Here is a 24,759-nt window from a genome sequence, read left to right on the forward strand (position 1 = left end):
TGATGATGATGATGATGATGATGATGATGATGATGATGATGATGATGCCAGGCTCTGGTCTATGAGTATAGCAGATTCCATAAAAGTCAAATTGCCTGATACAACTTCGGTATTTATAAGTTTTCTCATATTGGAGTAGCCACCATGACTTCACCGCTCTGCCAAACAGTGCATCTTTGCTGCCGTGTCGGTTCTGAGCTGACAAGTCACAAGACCCAGAGAGAAGAGACAGGTCTCTATCAAATGGGTTAAACGGAAAATATTTCTGGAGCATTTTCCTTTTGGAAGGCAAAACTAGTCAGGGTTGCTTTTTTGTTTGTTTGTTTTGTTTTTTCTCAACATCTAGGAGTTGTCACATGACTTTCTGAAGTGCATCTGCTTGTGTCTATCTCACAGAACATGGGTCATTCTTACGGAGAAGATGCAAAGAAGCATGACGAAGTCAGCTCTGCCTCAGAGGAGCTAGGTATAGATAGATTCCTCAGCCAGGTGGGTAGATACTGCTGCGAGATGCACGCTGTCTTCAGCCCTCTGGTTTTTAACTGAGACATTAGGATCCTGTCTATGAGTCCACGTTAGCAACGTCCCTTCTCCCACTCCTGTCCTGTCCCACACCGTCCACACACCCTTGCTAAACATCCACAGCTATTCAGCTTCCTTTCTGTTCGTCAAATGATCCAGAACCTTCTGCTTGGGCTTTGCTGTGTTCTTCCAAGAACACCATAGAATGAGCCTCCTGCTGCTCTCCCTGCAGAGCCAGTGGCTGCCTCTTCAGAGGGCCTTCCTGAGAACCCATGGACATAGTTATTTCTACTAACTTATTTCTCAGCAGTTTGTGCAGAATGCAAGCCTAACAAGGGCAACAGTGTTGCTTATGCTGTTCTTCTACTGTAGCCCCAGCACTAGCCACAATACTTTACATACAGTGGGTATTTGATAAATACCTTTAAATATATTTGCTAAAATCAGACACTATGTTAAGTAGTCGTCAGTAAACCAAGAGTTTAATTGGTTCTAGAATAATATAGGGAAGCTACATGGTTTTCTATATAACATAAAAAGAAAACGTTGAGTTTTTAAGCTTTAGTTTGATGACATTTCTCACCAAAACAACAACAAAAGCCTCAAACCACAATCTTATTTAAATGGGTGATGAACACAGGCTTTTGCAGGTATAAACACTCTCACAGACTCAGCAAACAAACCTCTGAGGCCCCTGAGGATCTGTCTCTTCTGTTTGATAGAAACAAAAACTGTTCTGGTTTGATCTGGAAACCAAGTGTGTTCAGCTTGAATTTCCTTCTAGCCTTGATAATAGCTTATCGTTTTGCCATTTGCTAGGTAACAATTGACAGTACCATTCCTCTGCCAGCCTGCTTGGTAATGATGTCTCATACTCACTGTTCCCAGTGTTGTCAGAACTATGTCCCTAACATAATATGTAAACCCGACTTCTGCTGAAGCCAATAATTACGCAAGTTCGTCAGCCTAGAAGGTCGGCAGATATTACAGAGGAGACAGTTTGGGCTGATGACAAATCACACACGCCGATAGCAACTTGAACATCTATTATTGCTTAAAACAAAACAAAAGGCCATCAGCTCTCTCTTTCTCCTGGGATCTCTGCTTTGAGTGCTGACAGGAGGAGGATGTTGTCAGAATCACAGGCTTGTTCATCAGGCTCCTTCCCACCTGTACTTGTATGCTTCATCAGGAAGCACAAAAGGACAGAGACTAAGTGAGCAGGTGGAAAAGGGAATAAGAATAAAGGAGCAATTGCTCTGAGGTCTGAGAATGGGTGATAAAGCTGAGCTAGGGAGAATTGTGCAGGCAGAGGGGCCGGGTTTGAATCTGTGTCTTACTAATTTCTGGATATAGACTTAAAGGCAGGTCCTTAACCTCCCCCCAACCCCAACCTCAGTCATCTGCCTATAAAATGAAAACAATATTTTTGGTTGTGAGCCTAGCCTTTAATGGCTGAGCCACAGGGTGGGTGGGGGTGGGGACTGGAAAGAGTGGAGGAAGGGAAACTGCAGTCAGGATGTAATGTCGGCCTGCTCTTTCATCACCTCCCCCTGAGCGGGGAGCAGCCCTACCAGGCCAGAGGAGGACAATGCTGCCACTCCTGATGAGACCCAATAGACTAGGATCAGAAGGAAGGGGAGGAGGACCTCCCCTATCAGTGGACTGGGGGAGGGGCATGCGTGGAGAAGAGGGAGGGAGTGTGGGATTGGGAGGGGAGGAGGGAGCTACAGTTGGGATACAAAGTGAATACACTGTAATTAATAAAAATAAAAACACGGGAAAAAAAAAGAAATGACCAAGAAAGAAAGAAAAAAAGAATTAAAAAAGTAAAAAAAAAAAAAAAAAAAGCACAATGATATTGAATTCACTGCTTGTTGTGAACACAATAAATACACAGCCTTTTAAAATTAAAAATTGCTGTGGTAAATCAACTATTAGTTACATGTCTAAATGCTTTCCTATCATTTCTAGTAGGTTGTTGGAAAATGGTAGAAAGTGCTGGGCATCAAAGGCCTGTGAAATCTTTGAAGTTCAGTGCCCAAATTGTTAGGAAGATAGTTATCATGACAGTGGAGAAAGGTAGGGACCAAAACCCGGGATAAACTTGTGCTTCTACGACTTCTCATGTACACACTACTGGGCAAAGTTCTGCTCAGATCTGTGCCATTTTCTTCTTGCACAGAACAGGAGTCCTGAGCAATTTCTGTGTGACCCCTTGCAAGATTACCTGAGAACGATTAATGAATTGTGCTGTGGAACAGGTAGGGTTATCTGTGCAACGAAACCACCAGTTGATCTTCAAAGCAAGAGCTCCTCAAACAGGCTTGTCATCTGAGACACTTTGTAAATGTGGCCTTCGGCTGCATAAACTGCCTCCCACTGCCAAAGATCTGAGACAGTGCCTGGTCACTTTCATTCTCAGGAGCTCTGAGTGCTACTGCTGTGGATGTTGCAGGTGCCTCCTCCTCCTCCCCTTTTTCCTCCTCTTCCCCTTTTTCCTCTTCCTCTCTTTTTTCCTCCTCCTCCCCTTTCTCCTCCTCCTCCCCCTTTTCCTCTTCCTCTCCTTTTTCCTCCTCCTCCCCTTTTTCCTCCTCCTCCCCTCTTCCCTTCACCTCCTCCTCTTTTTCTTTCTCCTCCTCCAGATTCTCTCCATTAGCTCTTGAGATGTAGGTCATCCTGGCTCCAACCTTACAGAGCACACAGGGCCATGCTCTGCAGTAAGGCCACACCATGGGAAAGGGGACGGACACTCAGTATGTCAGTGAGGTGTACCGGCCCCTTTCCTTTTGATATACATTCGTGGTAGCTAGCCTGCAGGACACCGCTCACAATAGCATCTCACCACAGCTTCAATTTTTCCCTTCCTATCACATGCACAGTGATCCTCAAGAAAAAATAATTTTAAAAGATTTTGAATTCTTTACTGAAAAAAAAAATCACTCCTAAAAGAAAGTTGCTTCTGGGGTATCCAGGAGATCATAAAGGGTGTTAGCCAGAGAACGCTAGTTTCTTGGTCCTTCTTAGTCTTTCCTGCTCAGGCTCTCCAGGGATAACCTTTAGGGGGTTGAAGATTCATTCCTGTTGGAGAAAGTTGCACCTGCCCTTTATAATAAAGAACATCAAACTGCAAGCAAATGGAGCCGAGCAGTCCTGGTCAACCAGCCTGCACTGCACCAAGCAGAAACTGACTCCTGGTCTTGGTGGTCCCCAGATGTTGAGGCTTTGGCATCCTTTCTCAGCAGGGCTAACATAATCATCTATTTGCTAAAGGCACGCTGAGCGAATGGCTCAGACCGCCTTTGCTTCAGAAGGTCAGGCGGCTATTAAATTTCCACTCTTCAATCAGCCTCATGTCTCTCCCCCGAGGACTGGTGTGGGAGATTTTCTCCCCTCTGTGTGAATTGTGCTGGGCCTATTATTAAATTTTCTGCTGGCGAATGAGGAAATCAAGGAGACACGAGGCACTTAGAGGGTACATATTCTGCATTCTTTTCAGATGGGGCCTAGGAGACACTGTGCAACTAGATTATTTTAGGGCTTTATTTTTTTCTAATGAGACAATGAGTAACTTCTATGGGATCATCCATATTTAAGAAAATTCAAATGATAATAATTGAAGTAATTAGGAAGCTAGTTTCCTTAATGGCAATACCTTTCGAGACACTGGGGTACACAACAGTGTGTGGAAAAAGGAGGAGTGGAGCCTGAGGTTGAAGGACAGCTCATCCCTGTGAGCTCTCTTGCTTGCTGCGGTATTTTGCAGGAGCAGATTTTCTCGGGGGCTCTCAGTCACCCACAATCCTCCTTTGTGTCTTAGGACACAGCAGTACAACCTACGTTTATCTTGTGAATAGTCTTGGGGGGCAGCACGACATTTTATTTTATATAATTTCTATGCTTCACCCATTGAGCAGATGGATTATTTAGCAATCAAAATTTACTTAAGTTTCTGGATACCCCTCTGAAGATCATTATTATTCCCCAGTTTTATAGAGGGAAAAACAAAACAAAACAAAACTGGAATGTGGTGAAGTGACTAACTTGCTCTTGATAGCTTGGGCCTGGCAGAACTAGAACTTAGATGTTAGGGTCTGTGTGTTTCAGCACTGTGCCATGAGACCTTGCTCAAACCCTCTCTCCTTCTGACATCCTGCTTACCCTGGGAAGCCTTGCCAGAGGGCTCCCAAGCCCAGAAGTCAATATTTGTAAAAAAGAAATCTCAGATAATTCCCTTTCCTTTAGTCCATCCACAATGTGTTCTCATCTGACATTTGTCCCTATTTTCACAGCACCCAGGTTGTACTCAGATCTCTACAGTTCTTTTGGTATCTTGACCAGTTTTAACCCTCCACTGGACATGCCCATTCTCCAATCCACCCTTCTAACCACCACCTTTTCACTTCAACATCTCTTGCTCAATACACATTGACTAGCCAGTAGGCCACAGGCACCAAATCAGATGCTGGGATAAATGGTGAGCTAGCTACTGCTCCTTGTCTGATTTGATTACAGCTTAGCATAGGAGGCAGAAATTATTGCAATAGCTGCCCTCCTAACACATCGCTCCAAACAATCACATTTATTCACAATTAAGGGTGGGGATTAGAGTGCATCAGCTATGTGGTCCTGAATTTGTCCTGAAGAATCTCAGACCCCTCTGAGCTGAGAGTTTAAGGGTGTGCACCATCTCCAAAAACAGCCACCACTTACTGAATGTCTGCTGGGCTTTGTTTGAACCGTTTTTTATGTAGCAACTTACAAAAACCTTAATGTAACATAGATGTTATTTTTCAGAACCAGTATTTATAGGTATATCCCACTCTCTACCCTCATACAGATGAAAAGGGAAACATGATAGCAAGCATAGGATTTTGAAGATGAAGCATAAAAACATGGGAAGTATGGGAAGTAGTCTGTGATGAACACACAGAGAAGAATGTCTAGGGGCTGCTGAGGCCTTTGTCTTTATTCCTAAGTTTTAAGAAGTCACTGTCTGTTCTTTTTCTGGGAAAGTGACATGATTAGATCCGTCTTTACAAAAATCATGGTGGCTGGGGCTGAAGAGATGGTTAAAAGCACTTATCTTGCACAGGATTCAAGTTTGAGTCACAGCACCCACAGCAGGCAGAACAAATAGCTACAACCCAGATCCAGGGCATCTGGCACTCTCTCCTGTCCTGTGCAGGCACTGGCATTCACAGCCACATACCCACATAAAAGCCCCTGGTAAATGCACAGAATTCAAAATAGTAAGACACATCGCTTTGGTGTGGATAATGAGGAAGGCAGAGAGAGGGTATGTGTGTGTGTGTTTGGGGGGGAGGGGCTGCCAATAGTTCCTTAACTATTGTTTTCTTCCAGGAGAGGGTTTGACTCAGGGTGGGGCGGTGCCCCTAGAGGTGGGGTAAATAGAGAGATTCGAGGATCTTCATGGGCAACCTGTATTAAATTTCAATTCTATAATATAAAACACATGCAGATTTCTCCAGTAACATAGTCTTTAATTTGTCTTCATTCTTCAGTTATAAGACCTCTACTGGGAAAGTTCAGATGTTGTGTCTTACAGTCATTTATTGCATGGGGTCCTGGGGTTATTCAGCTATGTATCGTTGACCTGCAGGAAGGCGAGCTAACCATCCTGCCAAACTCAGAAGCCCATGACATTGACCCTATAGTCAATGCCTTAAGAAAGCCTAAACTCAGCAAGCTCAGGATTTCTTTAGTTTTGAGTTATGATAGAAAAAATCTGAAAAGACTCTTATAAACTCTATAAGCCCCGAATGAAGAGTTAAAAGACAACTTTAAAAGATTTTCTAACTACAAAGTAAAGGTCTTATTGTGCTAGCATGCCCATAAATATATAAGGGAAACATAGGCCTACTATGTAATAAGCCACTCAAGAAGTTTTCAGCTAAATGGAGAAGCTCTAAGGCCTAAACACTTTTTTTTTTTTTGCAAAGATTACAGTATTTCAGTGGCTGCTGAATTAAAAACCTTTAGAAAGAGGAGAAGCCTTCATTACCACATATACAAATATTTGTGTTATTGGGGCTCACACAAAAAAATACACACAATGAACCAAACAATGGAGATGCTTGCCCCACTATTTTTGGGGCTGTGGGGGGGGTCACCCTTCTAACTATTAATCTCCAAATTGCCAAATTGGATATTTGAGGTAAACCTTTTCATTCTATTTTGTTTAAATCCAAATCAATATTTGGGTTTAAATAATGGAACAAAATTATCCTAAACCCAATCAGAGTGGCTGGCTGGGTATTGCTAGGAGCTAATGGGAGCTGAGAAGGATGTGTCTGGGTCCCCCCCCCCAACACACACACACACACACACACACACACACACACACACACACACACACTCAAAAGCATGAGGCATAGGGCCTAGAAAGCATCAAGCTGAGTGTGACTGTGACTGTGGAATCCCGGAATGCTGGGACTTCCTACTAGGTCGGCGCCTCCTACTTGATCTCCAAGAATGAGCAATACCTCCTTTGAAGCAATGTACTTACGGGTACAGCGCTTCTGGGAACATGTTCTCATCAGATTGTCACACAGTCCTCTTAGAAGGGAGTGGACGACACTGTAAATTCCACTTCAGGGGTAGAGTGAAATATAAATCCAGCTATTCACAGGGCAGAAAGGGCCAGGAAGAGACAAGGATTAGTAGCAATCCTTTGGCTCAAATCAACTCCTAGGTGGTTGCTCACGGAGAGGCATTCTCCTCCCTCCCTTCTGAATTCTTTCTCTGTTCCTCACTCAGTTCCCTCCCTTTCTTCTTCTCCTCTCCTTAGTCCATGCTTATGAAATGCTTCTGTGAATAACCCTACTGTGGTCGTCACTGATGAGAGAACCCAGGCAATGAGCCAGATAACCCGAGCCAAAACAAAACACAACTGTTCCTAGAAAAGAGAAGACTAGAATTTCTGAGCCAAATGTTATTAGTGGTGAGCCAGAATTCAGATAATTGAGGTAAATATGGTTTGTTTTGTCTGTTTGGCTTAATTAGCTGAAACATTTCCTGATTTCTATTTATATCTGGGTGCTAAAAATCCAACCCACGAGATAGCTCTTCTCTGGAGGATTCATTTCAGTGATCAATGACTTTCTCAATTATAAATTATAAAAAGTGTTCTGAAGGTTGAATGACATCATGCATTGAATTGCTCTAAGTACGGGGAGCCACCAGAAGAAATCACCAGTGTTTATTTTAAAGTGGACTCTGAGGGTGAGAGGATTGTACGAGGGATTACAGGGGACCAAGCTAATGGCTGTGACATATTTACTACTGCAGTGTATTTGCCAGAAAGGTGTCATGGCACTTGGCCATGGTGTCGGTATACTCCTCTTGAGCCCAGTGGGGTTTACAGGTCTCTGTTAACAGAGAAACAGCTTACCTGTCCACCTCATCCTTATCACACTCATGCCAACCACTGCGCGTCCTTAGATAAGCAGTGAGGCTCCTCCACCACTAGATGAGGAAGTCACTCCCTTTGTTGCTGACTTTATTAAGCATGAAGCCTGGGTAGGGTGTGTTGTTATCAAGCTTCTAAAATTAGATAATGTCAATCTTTACCTAAGATGAGCAGGGGTCAAGCTTAGGACCATCAGTAGACAACTGCTAAATCAACTTCACCATTTACATCTGTTTCTACAGGACTGTTTCACAGCTGAAAAATAAGGTAAGGGTTCCTTTTAAATAACTTTTAGTTAAAAGAGGAGGTGGTCTAATGAAATACTAAGCAACTATGTTACAATGGCTAATATGACTTGCTGTTGACCATGTGACAAAAACCACAGCTGTAATATTACAATGACCCAAGCTTGGAGACTACAGTTATTATCAAAGGAATCACGATTGTTCTGCACTATCATATGGTATCTTGGCCTTAATTTTGAGGTTTTTCTAAGGCTTCCTACCCAATGAGAACGAAGAGGTGACAGAGATAACTGGCTCAAACCATGATGACAGAGGATACTGTGTTGTTTCTGACTTCAGCAATGAATGTGTGCACGTGTGTGTGTGTTCATGTGTGTGTGTGTGTGCATGTGGGTGGGTGTGTAGGTGTGTGTGGGGTGTATGTAGTGACCCCCCCACAGCCAGACAGGAGCTTTTTACTGTGGAAGATTTGGGTCTGTAACTGTCCTTCATGATGACCTGGTAGCAAAGTTGGAGGGGAGAAAATCATCCATTTTAAATGCCTCTAAAGTTCTAAACAACTCTAATACTTGGGAACAACCAAATTAGGGTTGGTCCATTCCTAACCTATAGAGCAATGCATACCTTTTTCACATGTTACTTCCCTGATAGTAAAAATGAACAATCCAACAATACATTCATGGTATCATTTTTTTTAATTTTATTTTTTTCTTATTAGTTACATTTTATTAACTCTGTATCCCAGCCGTGTCCCGCTCCCTCATTCCCTCCCAATCCCACCCTCCCTCCCTCATCTCCACTGTGCCCCTTTCCAAGTCCACTGATGGGGGGACCTCCTCCCCATTCATCTGATCCTGTTTTATCAGGTATCTTCAGGACTGGCTGCAAAGCTCTCCTCTGTGGCCTAAAAGGACTACTACTCCCTTGGGGGGTTGGGAGGCCAAAGAGCCAGTCATTGAGTTCCTGTTAGAAATAGTCCTTGTTCTCCTCACTATGAGAAACCAATTGGTTACTGAGCTACCACAGGCCACATCTGAGCAGAGGTTCTAGGTTATATCCATACATGGTCCTTGGTTGAATGTCAGTCTCAGAAAAGACCCTGTGCCCAGATACATTTGGTTCTTGTGGAGCTCCTATCCTTTCCCCATCAGACTAACTCCCCTTCTTTCTTATGATTCCCTGTACTCTGCCAAAGGTTTGGTCATGAGTCTTTGCTTTGAAAACACTGCTAGTTAGAGTCTTTCAAATGCGCTCAGTAGACTCCTGTCATATGTTCAATGCACATCTCATCTGTCTTTCTAAATGAGGATTGATCATCATGGTATCATTTCTTATTGCAAAAGCTCTCTAGCCACTGAACGATTAGATTTGCCTTGTTCTAAAAAGCCAAAGCTTTATAAATATACCTGTTTCTCACCTCTGGGTTCTCTTTATTGATATCTTAAAAATCTTAACTATCTTAAAAATCCTAAATCTTCTCATTCTTGGTGTTTCATTATTGTCTGAATCCTATTTTGATCCACCAAAATGTCTAATTCTTATTACTGACATTGAGCTGTCAAGACACTTTTGTTTCTAGCTCTGTTTTTTAATTTTTTTTCGTGCATTCAGGGAAGAATTTCTAAATATTGTTTCATTGCATCCAGAACTAATACTAACAAGAAGCTACATGCTGTTGCTGTATGGGAGAAATTAATACTATTCAGTTATATACACCCAATGGAATATCCTATCTGGTATCAATGACAACTTATATCTGATTATACAACCATTCTTGGTCCAAGACAGAGTCTATGCCTTCTCTTGTCACTTCACCGCCAATGTGTGGAAAGCTTTCCTGCATACAATGGACACGTGTTAAATATGTTGCATTCATACATTCATCAGTACAATGCTGCTGGTCAGTGTAATAGCTATTCATCAACACTGTAACATATACTCCAGAGAAGTAAAAGAACACACACAATTTCTAATCTTTACCAGATGCATCTTCTGAATCTTGTATTTTGCTGAGCCAGAAATCCATTTGGTACTCCCTGAGAAACAAAAAAAAAAAAAAAAAAAAAAAAAAAGAAGGTAACAAAAAGATATTTTTAAAATATACTGTCACTTTTGAAAGAGAAGAAAAGTAAGGATAGAAGATTCATCAAAATAGAGAGGCTCACAAACACTCTTGCAAACGGCAATCAGAAAAATCTATATAAGAGTTTACAGGCAGATTCCCAAGAAGGCTGTGAAAAGGTAAGGGACAGGTGTTGAAAAGTCTATCTAGAGGAAGCTGAACTGACATTCTCAGTAAAAAAACTTCAGGGAGAAGCTACTTGAAAGAGGCCTTCTGCCAAAGAAGAGGTAACTCTGTCTCTCACCGCTCTAGGATCAGAGGCATTGCTTCTACAGTAATCTGCGCAGAGGAGCAGACAGCTAAAACAGTGGCTCTCAACCTTGCGGTCGGACAACCCTTTCACAGGGGTCACCTAATATCATCAGAAAACACATGTTTACATTACAGTTCATTCATAACAGAATCAAAATTATAGTTATGAAGCAGCAATGAAAATGATTTATGGTTGGGGTCAGCACCACATGAGGAACTGTATCAAAGGGTGGCAGCATTAGGAAGATTGTAAACCACTGCTCTAAACCACTGTGCTAACAGAGGCACCAGTCATTTGAAGGCTGTCCTATGCCAAAGTGACCATTCTTTCTGCTTCCATTTTATTTTTCTTCCAAAGAAGACAGGGAGGAGGAATTAATTGCTAGATGTGTTCCTCTCATGGAAGTGCTTGTTTCCCACAGTGTCCTGAACTCATCGCTCAGCTCCATCCAGAGAAGATGTACTTGTGTGGTGTGTGTTATGATCAAGCATTTTGGGGGGCATTTCACACAAAAGTGGGGTGAATACCACACTGATACTGTCACCAAGTAGGTCGTACAGCATGGGTAAATTATCAGGATGGTTCCAAATAAATGTATGGATAGGTTCTAGAGGGTTAGGTCTGATGTCAAACATGGAGTAGATACTTGCTAAGTACACCTGAATGAACCAGTACATTTGCAAAGGGACTTCAGCATTAAGTCAAGACAGCATGTGAGCGTGTAGAGCAGCCAAGGTTCCTTTGATTATAACTGTAGTCCCCAAGCTTTGGTCATTGCAATATTACAGCTGTGGTTTTTATCACACGGCCAACAGCAAGTCATATTATTCCTATTTGTGACATAGTTGCTTAGTATTTCTATTCATTTGACCACCTCCTCTTTTAACTAAAAGTTATTTAAAAGGAACCCTTACCTTATTATTCATCTGTGAAACAGTCCTGTAGAAACAGATGTAAATGGTGAAGTTGATTTAGCAGTTGTCTACTGATGATCCTAAGCTTGACCCCTGCTCATCTTAGGTAAAGATTGACATTATCTAATTTTAGAAGCTTGATAACAACACACCCAGACTTTGTGCTTGATGAAGTCAGCAACAAAAGGGGTTGAAAGGGAGTGACTTCCTCATCTAGTGGTGGAAGAGCCTCACTGCTTATCTAAGGATGCGCAGTGGTTGGCATGTGTGTGTTAAGGATGAGGTGGACAGGTAAGCTGTTTCTCTGTTAACAGAGACCTGTAAACCCCAATGGGCTCAAGAGGAGTACACTGATACCACGGCCAAGTGCCATGACACTTTTTTGGTGAATACACTGCAAGAGCAAATATTTCAATTATTGGTCCCCTGTAGCTCTTCTATAGTCCCTCTCATCCGTGCATCTAGCACTTCAGTGTGCACTTTAAAATAAACACTGATGATTCTCTCTGATAGTTCTCCATATGCAGAACATTTCAATGTATGGTGTCATCCAATCTTCAGAACACGTTTTATAATTTATAATTGAGAAAGCAGTTGATCACTGAAATGAATCCTCCAGAGAAGGGCTATCTGGTGGGTTGGAACATTAGCACTCAGATGTAAATAGAAATGAGGAAGATTTTCAGCTAATTAAGCCAAACAGGCTAAACAAACCATACATGTAAATTTTAGTGTTTATTAAACATGGGGAAGCAAATTTGCATACTAATGAGATGGATGTGCATGTTTGTTTTGTAAAGAAACATCTTGGCTAAAGTTTCGATGCCGTAGGAGATAGAACGTCTGTATTTTTTCAGAGTTGATTGATAACAATTACTTTGTTATTGTCACTGCTGAGATTATTGGTTCTCTTAAGCACATGACACAGTAGATGTGCAAGGCTATTTCAAAAACTGTGAGAGTATTCGTTACAGATTAAATTGCTCTAAGACCGTATGTCAAGAGCAAGGAAAAAAAAAAAAAAAACATGGAAAAGAAAATCTTGAGGGAAAAAGAGAACAAAAAATTTTTCCTTTTTAAACCTGTAGAATTGGTTCATAAGAACTGGAATTTTCTTTCTTTGCCAGCCAAAAGCATTGATTACTTGGTGGGAGGAAAAGGCAGGAAGGAAGTAAAAGGCCATAGGGATGTTATTTAGGTCTTGGTTTTGTCTTGAATATTTTTTTTTTATTGCAGAAAAATTTAAATCACCATCTTTAATCTACCTGAAAGCCACTCTCTTGTGAGTCCCTTCAGAACATGGGCTGTTCCCAATGGAACACATCCTCCAGGTTTCCACACACTGAGTGACATGAAGGACCCCAGCTTTGAAATACACAGAGGTATGTATTGAGGCATACAACTGCAAAATCCCTGCTCTTGGAGACACAGCTTCTCAAATAAAACACTCTGTGCCACAATGTGCCACAATGTGCCACAATGTGCCACAAAGGGCCCTTGGGTTAAACCCTAGGATTCATCCTGGGGTTAAATCCTCATTCTGATTTTAGTGTATACAAGAGCTACAGTGGTTTACTTGATCTTTGTTTCTTCACTCATAAAACTGAGATAATAAAAAATAAGAACGCAACACTGGTTGGGAGATAGCTCATCTGTAAAGTTCTTGCCATGCAAGTATGAGGATGTGAGCTTCAGTCCCAGAACACACATAAAAATGCCAAGAGTGGTGACTTGGGCTGATCATCCCTGTGCTCAGGATATGGAGATCCGTGGTGTTCACCAGCCAGTCAGCCTAGTGTTGGCAAACTCCAGCTCAGTGAGATATCCTGTCCGCTTGTCTTATAGAGCAAAAGTGGAGAGCACCTGAGAAACAACACTTTTGTTCTCTAGTGTTCACAGAGATGTGCACCCTTAAACCCATGAGTGCACTTGTGTGTGCACAAACACACACACACACACACACACACACACACACACACACAAACACACCCCTTGGCTATATTAAATCAAATATAGACAATACATTTGAAAATCAAGCATCTGCTAATGATTTGTTTATTTTCTCTGGACTTTTGACCTTTCTGTGTTTATTTATACATAGTTGTATAATAAACTAGAAACAGAAGATGCTGAGACATAGATACTGGGAAGCAATTACCTTTCCTAAATGGGTTGATTTTCATCTTTAAAAGTCAGACATGAAAATGGGTCCACTTTTGGGTATCAACAAGTCTCAACCTATTCATGTACCGGCCTCTCTTCTCTGGCCTCTCCTTTCTCTTTACTGGCCAAACTGTCTCTCCCACTTGGAAAGGAACTGGTTGAATATGCATTATATTTTAAATTCACATAGGAGAATTTAAGTTCTGCTGGGATATTCCTCATTCAGACAGCTTTATAGAAGGATCGTCTATGGCTGACTTTTCAGTAGTTCCTTATAGGCTTCAGGTGGACAAGTACCTTGGAGGATGGATAAGATGGAATCTTTGGAATTTGCTTCTATGACCTTTTTTTTGTGTGAGTCTCAGGGCCTCTGTTTCTTGTCTCTTTCCCATCTCTTTTGGGAGGCATACTGTGCTTGTTTTAAATTTGTGGATCTAAATCTTCCACCATATCCAGAGGAAAAAAATAAGACTGGATTTCTTCCCAATACTGTGTACAGAGATAGACTCTAGATGATTTAAATCTATAGGGGAAATGATAAGCATATATGGTGGCTAGGGGTTTGTCAAGTTGGCACAAGCGAGGATCATTTGGGAAGAGGTGACCTATGTTGTGAAGGAGCTCCCACCAGGTTGGCCTGTGGGCAAGTATGTGGATTTTTTCTTGATTAATGAAGGATGTAGATACATCCCTTTGTGGTGCTATAAGAATTCACTCTGGGTCCTGTAAGAAAGCAGGCTGAGAAAGTCATGAGGAACAAGCTAGTAAGCAGTATTCTCCTATGGCCTCTGCTTCCCTTCCTGCCTCCAAGTTCCTGCGTTGTTTGTGTTTCTGTTGATTCCCTTTGATGATAGACTGTGATATGGAAGTGTCAGCTGAAAGAAACTATTTCCTCCTCAAGTTGTTTTCAGTCTATACATCAATGGAAACCCTAACTAAAACAGAAATCGATACCAGGATCATGGGGTATTGTCTGTGACAGATATGGCCATGTGATCTTGGGAGGATTATGGCAATATTTGAACTTTGTGCTGGAAAAGCCATTGAGTGCTCAGAGCTTGATGGGCTGTTCTGTGGAAGCTTCAAAGGTCTTAATGTTGAGAGCAGTATAGATAATGGAGGCGTGGCTTGTGAGGTTTCAGAGGGGAGCAAAGACTCCACTGGGGCCTAGTGTGATAATTTGAACTAAGAACTACTGAAGTGAAACCTTTGATTTGCTGTGACAATAGATACTGGTCAGCTGGGACTGGGGCTGAGAAGCAGTTGTGATTAAGAAGAGAGCCTCCTCACTGTGGTGAATTTTCTGGGAAGTGTTTTCTCAGGGTCAGCGCACAGAAGCTAAAGTCAGATAGGGTAAGGCTGTACCTTCTGTGGGCAACCGATATTGATACTGTGTAAGAGTTTCCCTCCTGGCCTGAAGGCATAAAGGGGTCAGGGAGAGAAGCTGAGGCTTGGCACCACCAGTGCTCTGGAGAGGTCGTTAATCTGAAACCTCAGTTGTAGAACCAGAATTAAAGAAGTCAAGCAGAGAAGCTGAGGTTTGATACAATGTGGCAGAGTTGGAGTCCCGAAGAGTCCCTGCAGCCCAGCTCCAGCAGAGATTTCGGTGTTATGGTGGTGATACCACAACTGTGGGGTGACCATCAAGGACACCATCAGGTATGGAATGAGACAAGCTGCTTGTGCTACGGATGGTAGAGTGGGAGAAAGGGAGCTCTTTGGAGCCCAGAAGTTCATGCATAGGTCTCAGGCACTAATGCCCTGACCCACTTACACTATCGAAGTTTGATTTTCGCTCTGATTTGAATATGACTGTGCTCTGCTTCTTGCCTCTTGAAATGAGAAAGCATTTAACCTGTTGTTTTGATTTTACAGGAGCAAGCCAGTAAGCACTATTCTTCCAGGACCTCAGCATCAGCTCCTGCCTCCAGGGTCCTGCTCTCTTTGAATTCTTGCCCTGACTTTCCTCAGTGAGGGCCTGAGAGGTGGGACTACAGCTGGAATGAACTCTTTCCTACTCAACTCGATTTTAGTCATAGCTTTAGCTCAGCAACAGAAACCCCAGCTCTGGCAATAGAAGAAAATCTAGAAGACTATCTTTGTTACTTAGGGTATGAAAGTGCTCATTGAACAAAATGTCAAAGGCACAATGAAAAAGCTTTGAAATAGATTACTATATTTATCTTAAAAGTGATAATTTCTGTGTGGTGAAGGGCAGCATGAATAAGTAGGTGATAAGTAGAAGAGTACTTATCAATCTGAAATTGGCAAGGTATTTCTGACTAATGTTTTATCAGAAAAATCAAGACAACAATCCCAGACCCTCCACAAAGAACAAAAATATGAATAGACCACCCCAGAAATGTACTGAAAGACTATAAGCATGGAAAACATGCTCAGTCATGCTTTGTTTTTGATGTTTAGTTAGCTGGAAAAAAAATTAAACTCACGGTACTTTCAAAGCTGGTGGTGTAGGAAACCCTGACCTCCTTTGGTACTGCTGACTGAGGAGACATTCAGGGAAATCACTTGCACAATGTAGTCAAACCAAGTCTACATAATTCTATGATTCAGTAATTCTACCACGAGTGTACACGGAAAGCTTGAAGGATCATATACAGGGATGTGAAGATAGTCTTATTTGTGGTGGCAATGATCTGAAGAAAACCTGGTTTTCTATCAGTGAGAAGGGTCAGGATACAATGGTAGGAATGTGATCATACATCAAGTAGAGGCTATGGGTTGGATATTTATGTGGCGTTGGAGGAATCATAAAACAGTACTGGTACAAGAATAAATTGAACAAGTTCCAGTTATAACCCAATACCATCAATGTATGTCTAAAATACCACCACATATACAGATATTATTACATCCACTTTACATATGAAGACAATATGCAAATTAGTGACATTCAGTTACACTAATTGGAGGAGAGAAAATTGGAATACATACATCAAGAAAAGCAGCCTTCTAAGGACCAATGACGACTTTGTGTCATGAACCAGAGTACTATTAATTCAAATATCTGTTCCAAAGTTATCACAAGCAACCGAATCAACAATTTGCTTAATTTTCAGCTTTTTTCAAAATGAGTTTTCAAACAGGGTGCATATGTCTTTTTTACCTCCAATTATTACTTCTTGGAGTCCTAAAACACACTCAACATGTACTAGAACACTGCAAGAAAGCTGATGGTGTCTTGTTTCCCTCTTAATACTTTTGGCCATTGTCTTGTGGTTGCTGGAATATTAAGCTTTGTACAGTATGGTTTGAACTTCACGCTTCATGCTTCTGTTTGGGTTGTAGGATTCCAAGCCTCACCTGTGTGAGTGTCTGTGCTGTAAAACAGAAGTATTGTTTCTCCTTTGTTTACAAACCAACACATCATCTAGAAAACACTTAATCATCCAACAACAAAGGACCGATTAAGTGACTGGAATCAATGATTGCAATAGACTGTGCAGCCAAAGAGAGAAATGCAGCTCTTCATCACTAGGATTTTATTATCATCTAGGCATATTATTAAATAGAAAAATCAAATGAGAAAATAGAAAGCCATATGCTATAATTTTGTTCTAAAAGACACTGTTTCTTCAGACCTTTAGAGATTTGAATTTTGTGAATGTGCTTCAATCTTGGACATCATTGTTGTGGACATAAACATGTTTTTTGTTTTAATCCCAGGTGTGGGATGTGGAACTGATTCAGATAGTTCACAGCAGCAAACTATTTGCCTTGTGTGGGCTCTGAGAGGAGCTCTTTGCCAGCTGCAGATAGTTAAATTTCTGAGGACCCTGGAGAAAGAATAAATGCCAAAGCCCAGCGAGTATGGAAGAGCTCTAAAAAAAAAAAAAAAGGCTGCTGATGCTTCCCCCCCTCCCCTCCATGGCTCTTGTTGCTGTTGATGCAATGAGAAAGAAGTTGGAGATCTTCTGAAACAAGGATTTGATTGGCTCCAAGGAACCCAACGACCCCAACCAGCAGGAACCAGCTAAGAGAACTGCATCCTCTCTTCCACTAACCATTTCTCTCTCCTACCTGATGTTGGGGTGTTGGAAGGGATTGGAGTGGAGTAGGGAAAAAGAGATATAAGAAATGTAAATATAAGAGTCTTTAGAAAGTATGCCAACATGTCATCGTCAACAACAGCAAACTAGTCATACAGCTAGAGTTACACTTTTATTAGGATTTTCATTTTTATGTTAAAAAGTTATCAATATTAAAATAACACCAGGCTCATTATTAATAGCTTCAAAGTTCTTGTGGAAATGGAAACTAGGAAGCTAAATTTCAAAACAAGCAAATACATCAGAACTTGTGCAGCAAAGAAACAAACATCTTCAGTGGCCCCTTGTGAGTGCAGTTACTCTTGCTGACCATTCTTGATGTACCCAAGTGAAGATTTAATATTGGAGCCCAGGAAGGTTGTAAAGAAAATTCAGAGGACCCACAGATTTGGAGGAGGAAAAATACATTACTACCAATCTCTCCATGAACTTTTTCTCTTCAGTTATGAAGGTATCAGTAATGCTCATGCTTTCATAAACAACTGAAAAAGCCCAAGTCTTATCCTACTGATCATTTCCACATCCTGTTTCAGAGTTTGAATTTTAAATATTAGGTAGATGCCTTAGCTCTTTCTATTTAATGTAGTAAAGAAGCAAATATCTTCCTGTCTGGTAAATTTTATATTCTGATAACTATATTTAGTGTATTTGACTTCTTTATAATCCTGTACATTTTCTTTTTCAGTTTTGAATCTTAGTTTGAGGTAGAGTCCAGGAAGTTTCCCAAATGCCCAGTACTCCATAAGCTTGGGACTTTAGATCACCAGCAAATAGGCTTAACTCTGGCAGAAGAAAAAGAATGATAATCTTTATAGCCACATTCTAGATTATTATTATAATTATTGTTATTTGCTTAATGTATGTTTGTGAGCCATATACTTGCCTGATACCTAGAAGGTAAGAAGAGGGCATCAGAAACCCTGGAACAGGAGTTATAGATGGTTGTGAGCTGCCATGTGGATGTTGGGAATTAAACCCAGGTCCTGTGCAAGAAGAGGTGCTGAGCCACCTCTCTCTTCCATCCATATATTTTTGACACAGAAGTTAAACGGGTTTTGTTAATTGCAAAAATAAAATATTTTAAAAATGCAACACTGGATATACTTTCGAGGTACCGCCATCTCAAAAATAGAGTTCTGTGCACAAACTGACCAGGCTTTCTCTTACATCTCAGACTCTAACATGAAGCCATTCATTCATTCATTCATTCATTCATTCATTCATTCATTCATTCATTCAGCAAATGCTGATGAACATCTGCTATCATTGGAGGATCTGTGGTGACCTGTCAGATATGCTAAGCAAGATGGAGCTGATGTTCTAATGGAAGAAAACAGACACAGAGTGTTAGGGCAATAGGAACTAGCAACATGAGACTTTTAAAAATCACATGATTAAAGTCAGTCTATCTAGACAATGAAAGGGCAGCATTGTGTTGAGTTGCTTGGTTTTAGCATTGTGCTGCTTTCACTCAATCCCTGCTATCCCTGTGGCTTCACCCCAAGCATAAATTCCCTCTAATTCTGGGTTGCTAGTCTAGAAATTGATTGTCTTAACATCACCTATTGAAAAGATTTGCTTTTTAAGAAAATAAGCATTCCTAGCACAAACCTCTGAAACAAGCACAGGCTTTTGAAGATTTTGACAGAATTCCTGAAGAAGTTTCTTCTTTGACCTTGTAGGTCAGCTTTCTATAGGACAGTGCAGGGCAGTTACACATTACCTGATATCTGTACAGACTGAAATTAGAGAAGAGCTAGCTTTCTACTTGTTATCGCTCTGCACCATAGCTCATGAAAAAGTAGGACATGGGTGGTGGAAAAAGTGGAAAGGAGTGTCCTGGAACAGATATGGAGAGTTTCCCCAGGCAGAAACCCTTCTAAATGAGAAGCCTCTCAGAAGAGCAGCGTTTCCAGAAGGGCAGAGATGGGTCTGTGCTGAGGTGATATTTGTCCAGGATTCATTGACAAACTACAATATGAAAAGCCTGGCCCATTAGTGAGGCCGCTGTATGAACCAGAGGTTAAGGTCTCTCCCTCAGGGAGCCACACATCTAGTGGGGAAGGGAAGCCACAAAGGGTGCTGACATTAAACAAGGACCTGGTAAATAAAAATAAGTTAGTGTAAACGGTGGTTGTTCTGAATTAAATAAGCAGGGCAAAGTGACAGCAATGACTGGGAATGGGTGTAGAGGAATTTAACTGGAGACTGAGCAATCTCATCTTTATGTTCAAAAGTCACTTTGCCTTCTGTGTGGGTAGCATATTGGGCAAGGGTAAAAACAGAAGAGGGAAACCAGCCAGAAGCTAATTTGTAGATGTTGGAGGTTATGATGGCATCATGGACTGAGCAGTGGGGACGGGGATGCAGATGAGAGAGACAGGTGGACAGTGAGTCAGCTAGAACAGGAAAAGCAGGCACAAAAGACAAACACAACAAAAGGCAACAGGATGAGGACTTTCAGGCAGAAAGAACACAGCAAACTCATTCTGGTCCAACCCCTTTAATTCTGCAGATGAGGAAACTAGGTCTCAGGGGATAAAGCGACTTGCCCAGAAACTGGGCAGCCCCCGAGCTCTCTGGTCTGAAAGCATCTATCACACAGTGTAGAAATTCCAGGAATGGAAGAGGAGGAAGACAGCAAGGCAGGAAAGACAGGCAAGGGAGGAATGAGGAAAGAGGCAGAAATGGGCAAAGGAAACCAAAGCGCCAAGAGAAGAAAATGAGGAGAGGTGAAGGGTGGGGACCAGGCAGGGAGATGGAGGGAGGCTTGCTGCTGGGTTAGGTGAGCTGATGTTTTCTAGTTGAGGTTTGGTTTAATAGATCACTGCCTAGTTCACCACAGTGTACTGGGCATCCAGGGCAGCAGTTGGAGCAGCTGGCAGCACCACCTGGGCCACAGGAACAACGGCAGGGGAAGTGCAGATGTGCAGGAAGTGCCCTGGGTCAGAGCCAGGTTAGTTAAGATCACATTGTTCTTGTTCACCTCTTGGGAGGTCCTTTCTTCCTAGGACAGCCCTGGGACCAGGCACGCCATCTCTTCCTACCATTCCCAGCCCCACCATCATCATGCCTCCATTTCTCTAAATTGTGAGACAGGCCTTTTCTGTATTCCTCCACAAAAAACATTTGAGGGGTGTGTTAGTTCCCACACTTCGTGTTCTCCCCAGGATTAACTTCCTAAACACCATTTCAGAGCCAGAAAGTGACAAAAGTCTCTGCTGTCACCCTTTCCTTCTTAAATCGACCATCAGGAATCCTTTGAGACTTTTAAAGAGTTGTTGATGACACGTTCCTGGGGGATCTTCTGTGCTTGCTCCCTGAGGATGCAGAGGGCTTAAGGTAGGCAGCAAGGTTTATGGCAACCTTTGCTCTGTCTAGCTGACACCCTGCTCCAGCCATAGTCTCCCAATTGCAGCAGCAGCCCATGGACTCTCTTTTAGAAGCAGTGTGCCGTCGCACCGTTAAAAATATAGAGTCATTGGCCAGCTCTCCTTTCACTCGGAGATCTTTTTCAAATGTCATCTCTGCTAAAAGGGATTTTCTTTCTTTCCAAGTAATATGAATGAGTCCTTCCTTGGCGCCTTTATGGTCCTGAATTTGGACCTGCAGCACTCCTTCACCATGGCTGTGCCTGGCACAGTCATTTCTGTAGCTCCATGATGAGTGCAGTACCTGGCACAGGAGAAGCCTCAGTTACTGCTAACTGAGCTGAGGAAACCATGTGCCAGAATCAGAATAAAGGGGCCGATTGTGACTTTTTTTTTTAAACCTTAACTCAGAAACTCCAACAAAGGAAGATATTGTCAATCTCATGAGTCTATATACATGTTTTCTGTTGATGAGATATTAACGAGCACACTGATTTCCCCCCTTTTTAACACGTGTGAAAATATGTGCAGTGTGTTTGTGTACCCCTGTGAAGTGTGTCTTTCCCTAATCGTTCTTCACTTTTTCTTTCTGAGGTAGCATCTCTCACTGTCATGAAGCAGATAGACTCTGCAGGCCTGGCTGGCCAAAGAAGAGCTTCCCAGCAAATCCTCCATCTCTCTCAAGGCTGTGTTCACAGACATAGTCCTCCATGATCTTTCGTCTGTTCGTTTTTGTTTCTGTTTAACCGTGTGGTTTCAGGAATCAGAACTCATGTCCTCATGCTCATCGGGCTGAGCATACTTTACCAACTAAGCTGTCTCCCCCGTGCAGCGTACAGATATCTTTTGAGATGACTATTAGAAAGTTGTAAATATATGAGTTATAAGATTAGCTTCTGTGATGTCCAAAATATCATTCTTCAAGGAAATAATGTAAGCAAGCAGGGGTGTCCTTTTTATGCTAACATTTATATCTTTCTTGAAAGCAGTAGAAATGAGGTGGCCAACTACAGTACTGAGTAAGCACAGATACAAAATTATAGAGGCAAATATATGACACATGCTCTATCTTTACGTGTTACTGTGGGTAACACTGAAAATTTACTTCGTGATTTGGTTTTCACAACTCCAGTTCAATTTTCACTGAAACTTCAAAGCATAATTCTGACTGACAGGCACAGAAGATAAAAGTTCATTATTTACATTTTCCTCATCTATCTTTGTCTTGTTCTATATTAAAAACATAGCCATGGGCCAAATAAAAGAAGAGGAGCCTGTGATAAACAAATCATATATGACAATAGTATACAACTTGTACACGTGTTAGTGAAAGAGCTGCCTTAAGTGCTTCCTCTGAACCCAGCTGTCAGAAAGGACAACTGAGGGCTGTGCGGATTATCCACAGAGCCTCAGGTCCTAGTCCTTCCTGCCCCTCGTGAACTCACAATCAAATAAGTAAGGAGGATCTTCAGCACACGGTCAATCTTTAATTTGCTCTATATTGACAAGCCCTTCCTTCTTTCATAAAGTGAGATAAGTCAGCATTAGTGTCTCACAGTTACCACTGCAGTCTGAGCTGCCCTCACCTGCAAGTAGATTCAGTTATAACATCTTATCTGTCAGTCTCCTTATCTGTGGGACCTTAAGAATACAGAAACAACCTAGGAACCTGCCACAGAGGGCCTCTGAAAGCCTCTGCCCTGCAGACTATCAAAGCAGACGCTGAGACTTATGACCAACTGTTGGGCAAAGTGCATGGAATCTTATGTAAGAAGTGGGAAATAGTAAGAGCTGGAGAGGACGGGAACCACACAAGGAGAGCAACAGAACTAGAAAATTTAAACACAGGGAACTTCCCAGAGACTCATACTCCAACCAAGGACTATTCGTAGAGATGACCTAGAACCCCTGCACAGATGTAGCCCATGACAGTTCAGTGTCCAAGTGGGTTACCTAGTAATGGGAAGAGGGACTGCCTCTGACATAATCTGATTGGCCTGCTCTTTGATCACCTCCCCCTGAGGGGGGAGCAGCCTTAGCAGGCCACAGAAGAGGACAATGCAGCCACTCCTGATGTGATCTGATAGACTAAGATCAGAAAGAAGGAGAAGAGGACCTCCCCTATCAGTGGACTTGGGGAGGGGCATGTGTGAAGAAGGGGGAGGGAGGGTGGGATCGGGAGGGGAGGAGGGAGGGGCTTATGGGGGGATACAAAGTGAATAAAGTCTAATAAATAAATAAATAGAACCTTAAAAAAAAGAATACAGATTACCTTCGGTTATCTAGATGGGCTTTATGTGGTCAAAAATATTCTTAAAAGTGAAAGAGGTGGCGCCATGGAGCAAAGGCGTGTACATGACATCTTAACAGCCAGCAAGAGGGCTGGAAAGCTAGCTCCATGGGCAGTCTTCGCTGTGTAAACAAGAGGACCTGAGTTCAACTCTCCATACACATGTTGAAAGCTGGGTTTAGCAGCACATGCCTGTAATCTGAGTAAACGGGAAGCAGAGACCAACAATCCCTGGGCCCACTGGCTATCCAGTCTGGTCTGGAGATCTCCAGATTCAGTGAGAGACATGTTTGAGAAAATAAGGTGGAGCGTGATCAAGGAAGACGATTGATGTTACACAGGGACACACGTGCAGTTACAAGCTCTCACCACACACACACACACACACACACACACACACACACACACACACACACCAGATAAACAAATAGCTGGAAAAGGCAAAAAATAGATTATTCTCTAAAACCTACAGGTGAGCCATTGACCCATGATCGCTTGGCTCTCAGGGGCCTCTTTTAATCCTCTGACTTCCAGAACTGCACAGCAATGAGTTGTGTTGTTTTAAGCTGCTAGCTTTATGGCATGTTGTTACAGCAGCCATAAGAAATCTACAGTATTAAGGAGTTTTCAGTTGGGGAAATCAAGTGCCCTCCCATCTTACACCATGATAACTGTAAGTTGCCAGCTTTAGGGACAGTATCAGACAACATATAACCTAACACAGTCACTCGTTCTGAGGCTGTGGACGCTGGAGAGACTGATGCTGTTCTGCCTACCAAGTGTCCTCAGTCACTTGGACTTGAAAGTATTATTTCTCATGTCCAAAAGTTTCCCTGAGCATTAAGTAATAAATAAATAAGGTCTCAGGAAATAAGTGATTGTGTGAAAATGCGTTATATTTATGTATACTAGAACACAGAATTAAACCTTACATATTACAATTTGAGTAAATATATAGGAATATTCAACAAGTAACGAAAATTCTGTTCTGCAAATTTCAAAGCATTGTTGAGAGAAAGACCAAGAAAAGTTTTGAAACAACGCAAAAGTGTACTATGTTCACGGGTTAGAAGACCAAATATTGTTAAGAGCAGTCTTCCCAGGCTGATTTGATGCAATTTCAATTAAAGAATACCAGCATGATATTTTGTTTTTCTTTTACAGTTGAAACTCAGTTGGTTGAGGAGCAGTGTGCACTGCATTTCGGTTCATCTAAGATTCTCAATGCAGGGAAATTGAAAGAACCCCACGCCATGTTTTTAAAGACAGCTGTTCTGTTAATGCTTCAGCTTCAAGCATGGTGGTGAGCTTTCCTTTCAAGGCTCTCACTTTGGCTGGACTCTCACAGAGTCACATTTTCATATTGTATCTATTATA

Source organism: Psammomys obesus, unplaced genomic scaffold (genome assembly GCF_907164565.1).
Source record: "Psammomys obesus unplaced genomic scaffold, mPsaObe1.curated_primary_1811, whole genome shotgun sequence".
Taxonomy (NCBI): domain Eukaryota; kingdom Metazoa; phylum Chordata; class Mammalia; order Rodentia; family Muridae; genus Psammomys; species Psammomys obesus.